This window comes from Balearica regulorum, chromosome Z (genome assembly GCF_011004875.1).
Source record: "Balearica regulorum gibbericeps isolate bBalReg1 chromosome Z, bBalReg1.pri, whole genome shotgun sequence".
Classification (NCBI taxonomy): Eukaryota; Metazoa; Chordata; class Aves; order Gruiformes; family Gruidae; genus Balearica; species Balearica regulorum.
Genome location: NC_046220.1, coordinates 52,030,017 through 52,049,672, shown reverse-complemented (window position 1 = coordinate 52,049,672; position 19,656 = coordinate 52,030,017). Strand labels below are relative to the sequence as shown.

The following is a 19,656-nucleotide window of genomic DNA, read 5'->3' as shown; positions in this document are numbered from 1 at the left end:
TCTTTTATGAAGTACATTCACCTGGGTCTTGTAATACTTTTATGCTGCATTTAGTTTAACAAGCATCCATTTCTTCTAAGTCATTTATATTATAAATACACATAATCCATTGATTTCTGCCAACCGAGGGATTTTCTTTCTCCACAGAAAGACAATCTATGCCTATACAGATTTGAAAGATAGGATGGAAGCTCCAAGTGTTTTAATAGCCCATTATCAAAAATTATCCCTTGGCAATAAAAGCCCAGACCACTGGCTTGAGATCAAGTCAAAGAAAAATGGGATTATACAATTTAATTGGAGAGAGAGAGAGAGAGAGAGAGATGTGCTCAAAAAAGCCTATGATCACACAGGAGAAAAAAATCTGGAGCGGGTAAGCTCCCTTTTCAGTCCAATCTACTTGTCTCTCACATACAAAACCACTGCATTTTCTAAGTGTTTTCTTATTAGAAAACACACACACACACACACACAGAAAAAAAAGGACTGATATTTGGTATTTGTAATTTTTAATAAAGAAGAAAAAAAACTCACCAGAAAAAAAAAAAAAAACAAAACAAAACAAAAAACAAAAAAACCAACTATATTAAGAGGTGACAGGAAACAAAACAGCATTTTGTCTTAAATTTGCACAACCTAATTTATAGTAATAAAGCAGAACCTAAGAGTTCTGGTAAATGTCAGTGCAGTCATGTTCATTACATATGTTGATAGGTATGAAGCAAAGTCTCTGTAGGCCCTTCAAAAATTGCACACAGCCGATTTAATGCAAACCAGAAGTCACTGACTGCTGGATGAACATTCGGTTTCATTCCCATATGGATATTAAAACAAAGCGGGGGGGGGGGGGGGGGGGGGGGGGGGGTGGTAGGGGACGGCCTCCTCCTCGTTTATTTACAGTTAAAGGGTGGGTCTTCAGGAATGAGCATGAGGCCCGTGAAGGATGGATTTGGTTTATGGGAAGACACCTCCCAGCCTCCCATTCTCCTGCCACGGCAGGGAAAGCGCCTGGGCTGTGTGTAACCTCCTCCCCCATCTCGCATCTGCCTTGCCCAATCTCGCCTGGGCCCGCTCCAACAACAACATCTGCTTGGCAGCTTTTCAAACCCATGGATAGTTATCTAACTGAGGCTTTTGTGCTGCACTGTTTATTCTATGTGAAGAAATGCCTCCTTAGTTGAAAGAGTACTTTAGAAAAGCTGTGCAGCTATTAGCAAGTGAAGCACAAGGCTAATAACCCCCACCTGCTCATCAAATTAATTATGACATCTGAGTCATTATAACTCAGAAAGAACACACGACTGCAGACTTGTCACATGTAGAAATAAACACACTCCGCATTAGGGGAGGGAAGTATTCGGCAAAAGGGTCCAGAAGAAAAACATCTAACCCTCCACATTTCAGTTTTTAAAAATGTGTATTATTAACTTCCCAAAGGCACAAACTAAAGGAGAGAAGCTAGGAGTGGATAAAATTTCCCTGCAGAACACATCTCTACACCTCTGTATGGGCTTTGTGAAGAAAAGGAGAAGAAAAACATATTAACACAGTGATCTTCACAGCAGGACTGTAAATTAGCACGTTCTTTTGTGAGAAATCTTGTTTCCATAAGATTCCGCAAAAACCTGGTGGGAGCAGTGCACATACATCTCCTCCCCCGTTCAGTTACTCCAAATGTAACACACATCTCTTAAGATATATTTTCAGACTGGAGCACACTTAACAAGAACTAAAGTAGGGAAAATACTGTGGAAAAAAAGTTTGAAGTCTAGACCAAACTTTAACTCTCTGGCAAATAGCAAAAGGAATAAAAATTTCAAAATGTAGAATATCCGCAAGTCAGATTCCACTAAGTTCTGACTGTTAAGGATAATGCACTGCCACACTTCATATCCAGATGTTGCCTACTAGTCTGATTATTGAACCTGTTGGATCATTATGCCGCAATTCATGTAGACGATAGTTTCTTTCTTTCAATCACAAGTATGAATTCAACCGAAAAGGTTAAATCATGCATTCGCTTGTTACACTTCTAAAGGTCCCTGGCATTCATAGCGTTGGCATGCATTTTCTGTACTTTGTAGCACTTTCCTGGAAAGAGTAAGGGTTTTTCACTGTAAGAGACACAGCCCTGCAACTCACCCTGTACTTCACTCTCACAGGTGATTCTTAAATGCAAAGTGCAATTTATGGCTAATTCATTTTAGATGATTCTCAGACTTTTTTATTATCAAAATTAAGTGATAGGTAAAGAAACCATTACTACGTTCATGTGTTGTGTTTAAGTGTAGTGACTAAAACATGTCAGGCACTAAATTCTAAATGCTGGAAAAGTGTTTGTCTTGCATTAGTCCCAACTCATTCTTTGTCAACATGACTTCCTCCAGAACAGCACACTGAATAGCTGAGAAACTTCTCTGTTACAAAGAGTCCACCTTCAAGAAATGTCTCTACAAGTAGACTGTTTTTTATCAGTTAGAGGAACGGAAAACATTTTCTAAGCAAGCCACGTAACACAACCCAAAAAGTAGATGGGATATTACTTGTTACAGGTCAGCTTCACCTACACCATTTCTCCCATTAGTGCATATTTTTCACTGTGTTCATAGCAAACACCACCCTTTGCAAATAAATACCTCCAGCATTATTTCTGGTGAAAAAAATGCTGCAGAATTAACTTTCAGACAAGACAATACTGGTCGTCTAGCATCTTCATATTTTTTAAGTAATATGTATGCTAATTATTGAGAAAACTATGTTGGAACCTCATTTTACCTACTCGCTTTTATTTGTTTTTACTTCAATTATATATTTTTTCCTATTTGAAAGAAGATTTTAGTTGATTTATTCAACTTTTTAATTTAGCCCAAAGTTGAGAGGCATAAAAAGAAAGAAAATATTAAAAATGTAGTCCCAGCTTTGCTTTTGCCAAATAAGACTGATACTCATCCTAGAAAAACAAATTACTATCACTTGAATGTGTCCGTGCTGCAGAACCAGAATAAAGCAGAAACAGGAAATATATTAATCACACAGGCAGACTGTTCTGCACAGATTTATATGCCTGGGAGGATGACTCTCACATTCAGTGTTCTCAAAAGCTTTCTCAAAGTTTCTGAGAAATCCTCTTCACTGGGAACTCGGTGTGTTGATATTGAAGCCTATGGCTTCCTCCACAGTAGGATTAGGTCTATAGACAGAAAAACTGAGTGTGCTCCTCCCTACTACACTCATACCCCCTGTTGCAGAACTGCTTGCACTGTCGTCCCTGCAACCTGTTCCTGCCCTGTCTGATCCATGTGCAAGTATTGCTCCTTCACATCACAAAAAGACCCACCAGGAAAACTGTGAAGAAATAAAGCAAGGAAGAGCACGGTACACTCAATATTCTCACTAATTTCAGTTTAATGGACTATTTCATTTAAAAAAAGAAAAAATATACATGCACAGTTTTTATTCACTCATAGAAACACGAATAATTCAGTTTGCAGGAATGTACTTCTGTTCTAACTGTAAGAACTCACAAAGTATATACCGCTGTGGGACATATTGCCCTGCAGAAGCATTAAGCGTAGCTATGAAGCACACTGACTCTGGCCTTGAGCTTATATGTTTAGGGGTTTCTAACAGGAAAGGAAAGGAAAATTCATTCTCAAGTGATACACTGTTAACTGAATTTACAACAGTGTGCATGACAACAGTTTGAGTGGTACCATCAAGTTACAAAATACGTACTAAATCTGTATTTCATCTGAATGCTCTATTTTTCCCAAAATATTATCAGAAATTAAAGTAAGTAAAGGCAATGATTTTATGGGTCCAAACTTAAAACCAGACTATTACTTGCAGATGCAACATCAGAGTGGGAAGAGTTAATGCTAAACTGGTCAAAATATTTTTAAAGTTATTTTTTAATAACTAGTTCCCACAGTTAAGGAATTCCTTTACCATGATGAATAATAAATATGTATTCCAGAAAAACACAGCTAGAGTATATGAAAGCTTGTGCACCCACACACAAACATACACACAGACACACACACACATTGCATACACATTGTGTATGCTAAAGTGCGAGAAGGGAACAGTATGGAAAAAACTGTGGTCTGTGACAACCACACATGAAAAACAGTTCTGCATGGAATTTTCTGGCAGGTTGCTAGATTTAGCAGCATTGTCACTGAACTCTTAAAAATGCCAAAGGACATACCAGAGAGTGTCTTTCTCAAAATTCTGCAGTTCCTAGATCGTTACAAAGCACAGGACTTCTCATATCCACTTAATCTCTGCACACATCTCCACCCCTGCTTCCTTCCCAATGGTATGTGGTCTTGAAAATACAAATGTTCAAGTTTCCTGGAGCTGAGCGAAAGAGGAAAAGTCCCACTCCCAGGAGGCAAAACTAAAGGCTCTCGGCGCCCCTGAAGTTGTTAAGTACAATACAACATAATGTGGCACTTCACCATAATTAGCAAGAGGGAAACAGCCTTTTTTTCACCTCCAATGGCATTAAAGAGATAAGCCAATGAATTCCAGATCGTATCTGAAGGCGCAAAGGTGTGTGATCAAGAAAGTGCTTATATGGACAAGGAGTGACATTTTGTGCGACAAAGCAGGAAACAAACAAACAAAAAAAAATCAGCGCAACACAAACCTGCTCAAAACCAGTTGTAGCTGCAGATACTGTTAGCAGCAATAGTATTAACATGCAACCAGGAGGAAAAAAAAAAACAAACAACAAACCCAAACCAAACCCACAGCAAAAATAAAAATCCTGTGATTACTTCTTCCTCTTTAATTTTTCATTGATAAATGTGATCTGCAGAATTCCTCCTAATTTTATAAATGCTCTCCTCCTCCTTTATATGGATATATTATTTCTAAAAGTGCCACTTTGGGTATTCAAAATGCTTTAGACTGAAAAGGCTTCATCCTCCAGCCTTTTGTAAGTAACGGTACTTGTGCAAACAACGCCGAGGGACTTTCTTTTTCTTTATCTGTCCATCCAGCTTTTGCCCCTGTGCGGTAAGTCCTTTTGAAAGTGAAGAACCAGAGACAGTACTGCAAACATTTACTTCTCTGCAGCCATTCATCATGAAACTTGTCGATAGCCGTTCCGATACCTCAGGGCTCCCACGGCACTTTCGATTTAATAGAAAAGGACCAAATACATACTCGGTTTGTTCAGGGTTTTGCAGGGGAGGAGGGGTGTAAAACACAAGTAAAAGTAGCACATAAAACAGGCCTGCTAATGGCTCAAATCCCCCAACTACAGAGCAAATCATGCACAAACAGGGGCAGTAGCTTCCTCTGGCTGATCTATCCATGTGCCTTGATGATTTTCTAAAGGAACCACATCGAAGAGGGAAACAATTGTTCAGTTAACCATGCCTACTCATTCTTGGGTTTCTCTGGTGAGATTATCAACTATTTCAGCGGTGCTTTTCTATAAAACAGACTCCCGCCCACCAAAAACCAGACTAAACCCCCAGTCTTTTACGCCAGTGAGACCACGTTCTTCGGCAGGCACTTCTGACAAAACTTTTATTCCAGACTTTAACTGGTTAATCACAGTGGTAGCTCCTAGCCTTTTGGGGGCAGTTTTTACCATTTTCAGGCTGATACTTGTCCATGCTCAACATCATTAGCGAGTGTGCGCTCCAACCACAACAGTGCTTGGCAGGAACACTGCAGAAGCCAGCCCTGCCACAGCCTTCCTCTGAACTGCAGGACAGCAGAGAGGGGGACATCCAGCACTAGCACAGAATAAAAAGGAAATAAAAAACTTCAAGTTTGGGGAGTTTGGTTTTTGCGGTTTGAATTTGTTGGGTGGGGTTTTTTTGTCCATGTTTTCATATATTCTGCCTTTTGATACAGCATCCTTTGGTGCCAAAAATGAGACCCTGTAACAGCCATTCCACCACTGCTAGATAAGGAGTGTCCAAATGTGTTGTCCTGCCTGTAACTACACTTTCTATTTCTGTTCTGAATCACACTCAATTACAGATTATACCAACAGGGTGTATGTTTCTGGTGCTGGGTGCCAAAATTATTTTAAAAAGCAATGTAGCTCACTGTCATTAAGCCAAACCAAAACTCTGTCAGTGCCAAATGTGGCACTACTGCCAACAGTTGTCTACTGTTAGACTATACCACCCATTGTGGGATCGTTCTTCCTCTCTGTCTGTGCAATAAAGCAGCTGGACTCCGTTCTCCCAGAGTGACACATCAGTGCTTTACTCAGAACTGCAAACTCATTTTTGGACATGACAGAAGCCTTTTTTTTTCCCCCAATTGTCCCCCAGCTGACAATTCACTTAGAAGATTTTAAGTGTAACTGAGAACACAAAACTACACATACAAAACTGGACTCACATTTTGACGATGAAGTCCCTAAAAATAAAGTTTTTATTATTTTATAAGAGAACACAAATTTATGTCTTTTGCTAGTCTACCAGAATTTTTCATTTTAATTTCATAGACTTCAAGAAAAAGATATTTTCTTTTTTTTTCTATCAGCTTAAAATTAATATTGTAAGGGTAAAATTTGAAGAACTTGCACCCAATCAGTAAGCCAAAACAGAACACTTAAAAACCCAGTCCATAGCTTCTGGACTCTTATATATACTCCTTATCAGGATTTATTGACAGTTCCAAAACCACAACCTCTGAAATACCACAGTAATTTCCGATTTTAGAAAGAAGGTAATACAGCAGTCTCCAAGACAGCACAATGCAATAACCACAGAAAATTGCAGATTTATGCTGATAACCATTGCACTGTTTTTTATCCAAGTGCCTCGAAGTGTCTTACAAACATGATTAAGCCTTACCACGACTGGGAGAAAAGCAAATGTACCAAGAGTTTTAAGAGCTGAGCAGCTGACGCACCCACTGATGTCCAAAGGAGTTTTGCCTTTGACCTCCATTCAGGCAGGAATTAATGAGGAGCTCACTAATGAAGAACCTGACCCAAGTTCTCAGACAACTGTTTGTACAGAAACCAAGTTCCTGATCATTGACTGATAGGAGTTTACACTCTAAATGGGTGTATGCAAAATGAAAATGGATCTTTGAAGTATTTGACAAACCTATACACAGGTCTGCAAATACGTGTATTGCATTCATTATCAATTGTAAAAGAACTTTGTGAATATACTAAACTAGAAAAGTAAGCCAAGAGCCAATCTTTTATATAATTTTAATAGAAATTTACCTCAGGAAATTAATTTCCCTGGTTTGAAGTTAGAGATACACAGAAAAAATGTATTCATTGTATTGGTTGTATTTTTGTGATCCTGTAACTGTACAATGGCATATAATTATAAAGTGCATTTTCATGTTATTTTTCAGGTACTTCTTCTACAAATTTTTAATCCCAATTCTGCCGATGATTATTAGCCTCACAAAAGTCATTACTGAGGAAATTTTTTTCTATTAAATGTTCACAAAAAAAAAAAGACTAAATTTTATTCTTGGCATTGTCAATGGAATTTTAGAGCAAATAAGTCAGTTTTTAGCCTTCTTTTAAAAAGTCCCAAATATGGACAGCATATAAACAACTGAATTCTCTCTTCAGCGGCCCATCCACATCATTTGCACAGGAAAATATGGCAGCTTCCAACATGTATTTCATTTAATGGTCTGTCTACACTGGGCAATCACTGCAGCATTGTCCAGAGTTAGCAATGCCATCACATTACTAAACTTTGCCAATGCAATAAATTTCCCTGCACAAAGGCACTCAGCACAAGTTGAGAATGTTCACACCAAGAGCTGGTACAAAGTTTTTACTGGAGTGTAGAAGAGAGTAGCTAAGTTTGCAGCTGTGCTTATTTAGCTTACTTTAAACTGCGTTCCATAGAGAGAGAAAACCCTAAAGCCATTTGAAGGATAATAAATGTATCACACTACTGTTCCTAAATTGCAATTTCTCTATTGTTTGGGAGAGGAGAAGGGGTGAAAGAGAGTGCTGGCCTGAAGAATGGTGGCATTTAGTTTTGGAGCCTCCAACCACAACATGAAAGTAGGCAAATGCAAAGTCAATGTCAAATGTCAAAAGTTTTGAAATTAACCAATTGGTCCTGTAATACTAAACCACAATTTCCCACACAGATGCCAAATAACTGTTTACCTACACTAACACAGATTTCACTCACACCTCCATGATTTGAGCTCACCCAAAACCTCAGCTGAAGCAACTGCTGACACATCTCATCCTCCTTACACATAGAGCTACGTTTGAAAACCACGTTCAAAGCGGTGAGTGTAATTGTTAAAGTCTTTTTGTTCCATACCAAGTCTTTGAGAAATTCCTAGCAGAATACATTTCAGATGCTTTGCATATCTGATATATGCTTAGCTTACTGCAGTAAGTTTGAAAGAAGCATGAAGAACAGGAGTATCTCACTTCCTTCTTTGCTACCTATTAAGGGAAGGCCTAATGCCCCATGGCGCATGCAGTGAACGGAGTCTTCTTCCAGCAGGAAAGAACATCTCTAATGCCAAGTGTACTGGGCACAGGGGTCCAGGAGCTGGCAGTGCGGGGCTGCAGGGCAGCCTCTGTGGAAGAGTTAGGAGCTGCCCCATGCTGGACATAGATGGCTCCAGCTAGCTCCAACAGACCCACCGCAGGGCACAGCTGAGCCCCTCAGCCAAGATGGTAGTGCCTCTGGGAAAATGTATTTTAGAAAAGGCAAAACATTGAGGAATGAGGAAAAAAAAAGCGTGAGAAACAGCCTTGTGAACACCAAGTTCACAGAAGAAGGATATGGAGGAGGTGCTCCAGGACAACAGCGGAGCAGATATTCCCCTACAGCAGGTGGATATTTCCGAAAGGACTGTACTCTACGGAGAACATCCGTGCTGAAGCAGGGAGAAAGGAGGAAGGAGAGCCAGAGAGGAGCTGTTATGGACTAACCAACCCCAGTTCCCCATTCCCCTGCATCACTAGGAGGGAGGTAGATGAGTCAGGAATGAAGGAGTGAAGTTGACCCTGGAAAGAAGGGGAAGGTGGGGGGGAAGGTGGTTTAGTTTTTCCTTTATTTCTCACCATCCAACTCTATTTTAATGGGCAATAAATGAGATGATTAATTCTCCCCAAACAGAGTCTGTTCTACCTGTGAGGGCAATTTGTAAGTGACCTCTCTGTCTTTATTTTGACTCATCAGCTTTCTTGCCTTATTTTCTCCCCTGTCCTGTTGAGGAGGCAGAGTGGGAGAGCAGCTGAGTGGGTGTTTGGCAGCCAGTCAAGGTCAACCCACCACACTAAGAAAAGACAAAATGAGGCTTAGTCTTTTTCTTGTTGTGACAGAATGTGATGTACTTGCCTGTGTGTCCTAGTAGCAGTGCCCAGACTAAAAGCCAGAAGCTCAGCTTATGGCATAAGTTGTCTTTCACTGCTCTCACCTTTCAGCACATTCTCTGCTCATCAATATAAAAACCTAAAAACAATGAAAACTGCCTGGTGATAATATTTCCACATCTAAGGTTTTGAAATCTAAGAAAATGCAGAGTTCTCTCCATTTTTATATGATGTCTGTCACTGTTCTGCTGAAGTATGGACATAAGTATGAAACAGAGTACAGATGCATCTACCTCACTTCATGTACATACAGTTTGCAATGAAAAAATGTATTTATTCACAAAAATATTTGTCCAACATAAAAAATTTACCAGAACAGCTATTCTGGTATAATACAATACCCTTCTGGAAAACTCACTTTAGCATAAAAGCATCTTTTCCTCTTCTAAAGCATCTTTTCTCGCTTCTAAAACACCTGTGCCTCCAAATGGTAATTTTTACTGGAATAACTACTACAGAATAAATTACTTAGGACTTTATATATTTACATCTAGAATGGCAAAGAAGCGTGAAAGAAACAAGATCACTCTATTAAAACTAAAGGACAAACTCAAGCCTCAAGCCCTTTCAAAAAGTGAAACAGCTGATTACTTTTGGGCTCTGTTTCATTGCATTGTATTTCAAACTGTTAGAACATTACATCTGTTTTTTAAATTGAATATTTTAACCAGATCAGCTCCCAGACTAAGCGCATCCGCTGACCACCTAAACACTTCCTGCCAGCACGAAATAGAGATCAGCAAAAAGTGGTGAGACAAGCAACCACCAGCACCAGGGCAAGAGAAGGCTGCTGTGAGAAGCTGGGCAGAGGGGACCAGTGGGAAAGGTCCCCTTTTTGCAGCAGCTATCCATGAGGTCACCTCACCTGTTTCATGCGTTGCACCCTTAAATTTATCTGAATATTTGAAACACTTTGCTGTGAGATAAAAGAAGATGTGCCAGAGCCTAAGGGGATTAACATAAGGAACAATGGTTACTATGGGAGGGAAAAAACCAATTTCTCGACTGCGGAATTTATTTTATGGAGGAGTTTGTACTCTGTTTTTGAGACCTCTAAGCACTAGTCAATCCCCTATTTTAAAAATTCAACAGAAGGACAGGGAAGGAATAGTAGAAAACAAAGTAACTGAAAAAAAAAAAGCAATTCTGACTAACAAGCACTCTTCATCACCAGCCCATTTCATGTACATTGTCTCTGTGAATTTTCTGTTAGTGAAAACACTGCCATTCCTTGCACGCACACAACAACAATAACAACAAGAAAACTTTGTAATACATCTAGAACTCCTGGTAAATTAGTAGGGATACATAATCATCGCATCCCCATTTCAAACATAATGCACAGAGTTTTCTGGCAGAATTCATGCTAAACTCCTCCAGACGCTCAGCGCGCACACACAGGCAAACAGTATAGAATTTTTGAATCAGTAAGTCATTTGGAAGAATCTCCAGAAGTGTGCCGAGGCATGCTTCTGGTGCTGTGCCAAATTATGTGCTTCTGTTTGTGGCTTTCAAATATGGATTAGACAGATGCACAAGCATGTACTGTTTGGCAAGTAGTGACAATAGCCTACTCTGAATTTAGCAATTCAAGCTTTACTGAAGTTTTACTAGGTGAAAAAAAAAATTAATGACATATTGTTTGGGCTCTGCCTTTATATCCTTTTGCCATCTTCCTGCTCAATTGCCAAAGACAAGAAGCCCCTGTAATTCCAGAATGTCCTCTTTAGATGACTCTAGTGCAGGAGTTTCAACTGGAAGGTTCAGATGTCAAAGTGCATTTAAAATGGAGCTTGCATTTGTACTCACTGTTATTCTAAGACACCTTAAAAATTCCAAAAGTCCCGTTGTGGAAATCTCTAATACTTCAGTTTCTGGCCACAGATCCATTTGGAAATTAGTTAAAGGTAAAATTATTTGGAATGTCAAAGTCTTGTGCCTGGACTATGCCATAGGTAAATACAGACTTTTGCACAATACATACCATGGGTTCACAGGCTTACTACAACCAGCACCCACAGAACTCTTCCTCCTCTTACTTCCATGAGGTTGAATGACATACCGAGGGCAATACTTCTTGATTCTCTACATTTCAGAGCTTGAAACACAGAAATTTCAAACAAAGCTTTATTCTAGATTCTGCAATCATTACAATGTTCTGCAAATAACAGACTTTAATCTTCACTTTAATCAGAATTTACCAGGAATATAAACACCAGTGTCACCATCTTCTATAAATCACATATAAAATGTCATGCAAGGTCAATCCAGTTACAGCCTGTCACTTTCCTCAGTTTATAGGTAAGAGTAATAGCTGAGTCACACATGAAAAAATGTATAGAAACCAGGAAACTTTTAAAAAAAGATAGAAAGGATCAGACACTGACAGTGGCTCATTGTTAATTGAGTCCCATGTGTGAAAGCTACATTAAGATTAGTTTATACAGCTGCTGCTATTTGTCAAAACATTGCTAACAAGGTACACATGTTAAATCTGAGCGTCTCCTTTCAGTCCCTAAAAAAGAATGACCACATTAAATTCTATGACAGATATTAATTGAGAAAAATCACTGTTATTTCCTGGGGATTTCAACTATTTCAGCTTATTCTTCTTACTTTATTATGACAACAAGCATTTCTGAAACAATTTTCCATCAAATGAAAACTGCATGTTTAGAGAGCACAGAGGTAAGAACAGAAGGAAACTGAAGTTTATATCCTGGTAAATTCTCCTCCGTATCTCCAAATATTAAATTTTCAAGGACTGTTTTGAAACAAGAAAAGTAATGTTGCAATCATTGTCATTAGAAACCAAGACCTTTTAAATCAAAAGCATCCATAACTGAATAAAAAATAAAATATTGTGTTCTGAAAATAAGGAACTTACTTAGGTATTTTCTGCTTTTTTTACAATCTCCCAAAAAAACCAGGGAGACTACAGATTGAATTAAACAAGGAAGCTCTACAACGAGGAAACACAGAGAACAAAGTAGTCTAGAGCGAGCCCATCCCTCCATGCAAACTGCAAAGGGGCAACCAGGTCTTGCACAGAGGGAAGGTAATTAGCGGGAGCCAGCCCCGATGCTGCTGTGCTAGGTCATGTTACCAGGGTGGGCTACATTGCTAAGTGGCAGCTGGGTACTTCAAAGGGAGCCTGCTAGAAAACGCAAGCTGCATCTGAAAAGCAACACCATCACCCTCCCCTGACACATGGCCTGCCTCATCCCTGTCACTCGAGCTGCAGAGGAGCTGTTTGAGAGGTCAGCATTGACCGCTCCCCTGTTCACATTGCTATTACTAGTATGGGTGTATTTACACGTTATTTTGCAGGCAGCCGTACGCAAGGCTTGACTGTGCCATGAGCCAGCTGGCCAGAACTGAATGCCTTGTAGTTGCTACAACGTGCTTGGCTGGCTCAGGGCGTAGAAAAAGTTTGCTGGCTCTGCTTAGAAAACGCCGTATAAATATGTCCTAATCTTGCTTCAATTTTCTTAACGTAACTACTGTTTAATCCACTTTAGCACAAAGTACTTCTCTGGAATGTCAGATCAGACTTCTTTGTGCAAGAATTAGGTTGTGACAAAAATGCCCAGCTACAGCACACTTCACGGCAGCACCCAGAAACATCCTTAAAAATGTAATTTTAAAATTTGCTTTCTAAAACTGGACGGCAGTAAGATAGTACCACAGAAGATTAATACAAAAGGGAGTCTGGTGGAGTCTCCGAGGACCGATGGGAAGCATACTGACAAACGTGGGCAGGAAACCAGCCCTAACTTTCAATAGTTGCAAACGCAGTAATATGGACCATTTGAATAGTCACAGTGACCAGACACTGGATGTTAGAATTTCCTTTTCAATTTGCCATTGATTTTTTGTTTGGCCTAAGGAAAGTTGCTTAATGCCTTAACTGAAGAAATTTTATATTTTCTACAGACCTCTTGCTGCCTGTCATATACCCTCAGACCTTTCAGTAGTTTCAGTACACTTAGACCTGTCTCTTGTGTGTCTGCACAACTCTCCCATGTTTGGCCAAACTTTTTTTGTAATATAAATTATGAAAGATTTTCATCTTTTCACATGTTGGGGGGGTGGGGTGGGGTGGGGTGTTCAGGAAATTAAATATTTCTTGTGTTGAATTCAAGTTTGCCTCAGAGAGAAAATCATATCTAAATAAGTGCATGATTATGGCAAGGAGAAAGAAAAAACATGAACCACAACAAATAAACTATATTCTACATACTCGAAGAACATTCAAATTTAACTGCCAAATAACAAAAAATAATTATACCTGTAATTGCATCTGAGCAATTGAGTTGAATCCCTAAATGTCGAGACTTCCATTGTTACAGAAAACCTGTTGTATATTAGTCTCAATTATACTCATTTCAACCTTACAGGCAGCTGCCTCATTTAAATATGTTTAACAAATGTTAGCAAGTAAGCCAAGCAGAGAATAGTGGCTATGACACTTCACGGTTGAACTTTGACATACACGCTGTAACCCTGCTTACATACTTGCACCACTAGTGGTAAAAACTGCTGGTTCCACACAGCACAAATGCCAGATTACTGTAGAAAGTTACTACCTGTAATTTATAGTTTTGCTGAGTCAGAAGGAAGAAGTGGTAAATAAATACAACAAGAAGAAAGTCACAAAACACAGAACTTAAGTGCTCTTTATGTGGTCACATAAACACAACAGACAGTGGTAAACCCCCCAAAACAAAATTTAAGTAACAATTATCAAGAAACCAAAAGAATGTATAGCAATGATTTTACCCTGTAATTCTTATTGGATGTACTGCATCAATGGCATACTTTAACTTCACTTTCCTAGGTTGCTGGTAAGCTAGGAACATGGATGTAATTATAGCTGTTGGCTTCTAACTCTCCCTGCAAACCATGCAGAGATAAACTGCTATTAGTGAACATAACACACTACAAATAATTGTGTTTTGACAATATAGGTAAAGGAGACAAAAAAATCTAAAAACACCAAAAGCAAAGCCAACCACAGCAATAATAATAATAAAGATCATGCCAGAAAGCACATTAAGGTCACTTATGGCTTACGCTAATTTGCTGCAGGCCAACAGTTCATTTCATTCACACGAACAAATGTGTTCACATTAGAAAGCAGTGGCTTCTTAAAAATCTGGACTTGCTTAGATGCCTCAGATTTCTCACTTTTCAACAAATGTGTGAGAACACTACCTGCCGTGCATGTTCAAATATTTACTTTGTGTAGCAAAAAAACCTGTGTCTTCAACTCATAAAGTCTGTAAGACACTTTTATTTTGATACCTTTACCTGGACTAAAGCTGTACCAGAGTCATGCTTTTGTGGTTTCCAAGACGAACCTCTTAAGTGTTCTGACAGAAATATACTCTAATTGTGTAATTTTTTTTCGCTTCTATCAAGAGTTTGAACTGCCTGCAAAAGAACTGCCCATGCTACCCAAACACTTTTTATCAATTAACACTATACTAATAATCCTCACCATTTCTTGCAAGCCACCATGTACTTTTGTATATAAATATTTAATTAAAACACACCATTCAATATGATGCCATGGAGGGACAGCAGATTACTTAAATGGGTAATCTGTACACTACAGATTGAAAAACACTCTTTTAGATATTTTAGCTTCTGAACCCTGTGTATTTATGCACATTGACAGTCAAAACTAAAAACTCATAGCTGTGTCTGAAGAGTTTTGGAATTAAAAAATGGAGAAACAGATACTGCCATTTTAAAAACACTATGAATTTCTTAATAAAATTAAAATGAATGATTGATCTAAAAAGAATTAATAGCAACATGTACTGTGGTCCTAGAATTTCTTAGGGACAGAGACTTTTACAAATGATCCTATTTGCATCAACAGCAATGACAGCATCACAAGAACAAGCACCATCTACTGAACTCTCAAGGAGTACCAGGCATTCCCAGCACAACCCAGTCAAGTGAACTCATCCTTTATGTTTATACATATGTTAGTTTGTTTTCTTTCGAACAAGTAAAATTTAATCAAAAACATTTCATTTCTCTCTTAGTAAATTTGAAAGCATAACTGTGTTTATCTACAATGTCTCCTGCTATCTGGTATGGTGTATTAAGCTTTTGTAACAACTATAAAGATTAAGAAATTTAAGTGTTCACTATGACTAACAGAAATCTGCTTCTCTAAAATAAAATCTTAGCTGCTTTCCAGGGTTTCCTCTACTGACAGGTATTTTGAAAGCTATCACAAGAAAAAGTTAAAAATCTAAGCATTTAAAAGCATGAGAGCCGCTGACTTTAGATTTTAGCGCCAGAGGTAAAATACACAAATGCAATAGTTGCTGTAAAGAAACTCTCTGCTTTAGCGCAGAGACTCCACACTAAGTGTTTGAAATACCATTATACACTGCGTTCTCAACAGGGATGATGCTGTGCTTGGTGCTGAATTGAGGCGCAGGAGCACACTGATCTCAAAAACCTGCATTCCTTCTCCTCTCAGACACTGAGTTTCAAATCTGTGTAAAAGCATTTCTAGAAGCAGCATGATAAAGTAGCATGTTTATATAAATAACTGCTGTTTCACTTAGGTAGCCAGGAGACATGTTATTTTAAGAGGGAAACAATGCAAAACTCTTTTTGCATCCCAAAGGTGTTCGCCTCCAGCCAGAGCCCCGTTATGCAGCAGAATGACAGGACATCCTGTTGTCTCAATGACTTAATGAGGTACATCAGTTCTGATGAAGAAGAACGTTACTTCTCCTGAGATACAAGATTGCAATATAGAAAACTACAGAGAATGTGATAAGGAATCACTTGTTACAAGTAGTCTTCTGAAAAAAACAATGAACTATTCTTCAAAACTAACTAATTAGTTTCCTTCTTGTTTAGAATCAGTTTCACCGTCTTCCCATATGGCCACAATCTGCTGTAATGTTGTATTTGCAAATCCTGGCAAGGATTGTTCTAAGAAATTTAAAAAAAAAAATAAATCAAATCAATCCCTAAAACAAGAAGTCCGGTAAAATTGAAAAGGACTACAAATGTTTGTCACAATATCTGGATTTAACCTAACATAAACAAAATATTAATTCAGAACCTAAAGAACTGACAGTATTCCTTGGGGTTTGAGGCAGGGGAGGTGGGTAAAATAGTGTGCACAATTACATCTGAGCAAACTGACCTTATACACTTGCTATTTTGAGAATACTTTTTCTGTGCAGTTCCACAAACAATGTGCTGACTGAATTAACTAATTGCTCCTAGCAAATAAAGATGACAATGTCTCAATACAGAAAATTAGCACAAAGGTTCTCTTGATATTTTTTTCTGTATAAATAAACTTTATAGAGATCTTGCATGTCTTTTTTCCCAAAATCTTTCATATTAACCCCTATGAAAACAAACGTGTAAATTGTTTTGCCTTCAGTCCCAAGACCTGTTCTCTGGAGGTTTACATTTTGAAGTTTCAGTTGATAATCATCTCCATTCTGCTTTTTTAAGCATAGTACACTTAATTTAAGTTGCATATTTAGCATAGGTCTGATCATCCAATAAAAAATCTAGAAAATACACACTAAAAAGTAGTTCACAAAAGCAGTTACTAATGAAAAAAGTGGAACAGTTCCACTCTATTATAAATCAGTAAGAGTATAATTCTAAAGGACTTCACATGTTAAAATATAAGGGAAAATGTGGACGTATGATAGGGAAGAAGGAATTGGGATAACTACAGTATGGAGATACAGGTGACATAGAAGAAAAAATTAAGGGAAAACATTTGCTCCCATAATGAAAAGGCTGCTTAATTATGAATCTTGCACATTTAAGGAAACTTGACTCTCAATAACCAGAAAAGATACTGAGAAGAAAAGATGCTGTAAAGTTACAGCTTGTGAATAAAAGCACCATCTTTGAACATGTTACATTCTCCAGTTGAACTGCACACAGGTTTCATTTATAGTCTATCTGTTGCAGATGTATTGCTGTCAAAATACAGCCCCTCAAGCCTTGTCTGTTAGGCTTTGAACATTGTTTTACTAATTTTAGGGAGGTGAAAGGGTAATCATCTGAAACATTCAGAATTATCAGGAAAAGTTTCAGGACTATAGTCTAGGGGAATAGCATGCCTGTGTCCACCAACTCTGCGGCTTCTGACAGCAAGCTAGCACTGTCAGCATGTTTGCCATCTTACCCCTTTTTTCCCATGATGACATGAGTAGCAGTAGCTTAATTGCCCATTATATGGCTCATGGAAATCCCAGACCACTGTCCTTGTGCAGACTGACTGTAAATTCTAAATGCAGAGAATTCAAAACATGGGGGAGGTACTAGAGCGACTGTGCATGTACTGCATCATTGATGCAGATTCCCATCACTTTTGGGCTTCAGGGAGGTCTTCCTCCCTCCATAAATGGCACAACAGAGCTGCCAGGCTCTTTCTCTTATATTTTCTACAGCTGTTTTATTGTAACATCTGTGCTGCAAGGGACGGTGAATAACATCTCGTTTCTATCTTCAGCTGCACAGCCCAAGGCATGCAGCAAACACATACATGGCATCTCCAGACTATGCATCAAATGAGCCCAGCGCTATGACTCCGCGCGCTCCTGTGTGTTACAAAACCAGCCCAGGGGAAATGGGAATCAACCAAGGTATGGCAGCAGCCTGTGTTCCCTTCCACACCAGACCTCCAAGTAGAAGTGACAAAAGACACACAACTGCAGCTGCAGCACACGCTACCACAGCTATGCAGGTGTCTGTTCTTAGAGGAGACCAAAGGAAGCGGACTCTACTCTTCCCAACACAACTGCCATCTGCTTTTGCTCAGATTTCTTTCTTCCTTGCAGTCTTACCAACTGACCGTCCGCTGTTCCACAATGAATGCCAAGTGAACTCTTTGAATGTACTACTTTAGTTAATTCAGCCAGAGCCAAAACATGGCATAGACTTCAACTGCAAGACCCAAGATATACCTTAAAATTTTGTTGAAGACATTTCTTTCTCAGTTTCCAAAAACTCCAGAAGCAAGACACTGACAGTCATTAACCAATATGCCAGAGGCCTCTTTCAGTGTTTAAAAATATCTCAATATCTGGAGTCTGGCACACAAACTTTATACCACACAGGTGAAGAACAGCAGGAACAGCACACAGCTACATACATACAAGAGTATTTTCTCTCAAGTAAAAAAAATAGGCAGAAGGGGAACAGAGGAGAGACACAGTATATACAGAGAGTTGCTTTCGGTAATAATTACAGCAACAGACAACAGCGTTACTTTTTTTACTGTTTTCTTTTAGCTCAGATAAAATGTTTCCTCAGAGTTTTCTTTAACAGTCATGAGATTATCACAGTTGGTGCAACAGATGTTGGTCTCTAGGAAGAATGGCCTGATCCTGTAAAACCTGCTTTCTCATGTGCAGACCCTTTGAAATCAGTGGGATTTATGTAAATAGGGATTTGCAGGATTAGGTCTACAGTCTAGAGAGTCTGCAGTATTTCAGTCATACATGTTCTAGTTTTGTTGCCTGGGAACCCAATACACCAGAATAGCTCCTGCACAGGCCAAGCGTCCTTTACAGAAGCAGTACGAATCCTTGCAACATGAATTCAGCATTAGGACTTTAAACTACTGTAAAACAATCCCTCCTGAGTCAAATGAGGTTCAAGGAGATCAGAACCTGATCCATATTAATGTACGAAATACAAGAATGCCTGTTGCATTTACAAAACTGGAGGGATGGGGGATGGGGTGGGTGGGTGTGAGTGTGGGGTGTATAAATTAAGATTCTTTTCTATTTTTTTTTTTTTTTTTATTTTTCCTAAATGGAACACAACATTGGATATGCATATTGACCTCTCCCAACATCAAAACCTGGAGCTGCAAATATTTTGTATAGACTAATTTTGGGTTACCTTGGAGACAGAAGAGAGACTACTATTCAGAAGTCAACAGACCTATCTAGCGCGGGGGTTTCAAAATTGGTGCCACCGGCAGTGGAGATGGTGTCCTCTGCTGGCCTCCTCCTCACACCCCTTCCTGGGCACTCTCCGCTGCACCTCCTGCCCTCTCCTCCCCAGCCCCACACGCGCTGTCTACTCTCACCTCACCCACTCCCCACATCCCCCCAGGTTCTGGCAGGAGCTGGGTTACTGCTGCAGTTTCCATTGGCAAGGAGGCACACACAGCCCATGGCCACCAAGCAGTCATATGGTGACGGAGTCCAGAAAAGCTGATGGGTGGTAGCTGCCTCTGTGGAGACACTTATCTGGGAAGCTGGGAAATA

General features: G+C 39.2%; 1 protein-coding gene across 8 annotated transcripts in view; it reads right to left on the bottom strand.

The window, feature by feature from the left end:
* The window catches only part of NFIB (nuclear factor I B), a 179,895-nt gene that overhangs the window by 131,132 nt on the left and 29,107 nt on the right, over positions 1-19,656 (bottom strand). The window lies entirely within an intron of this gene.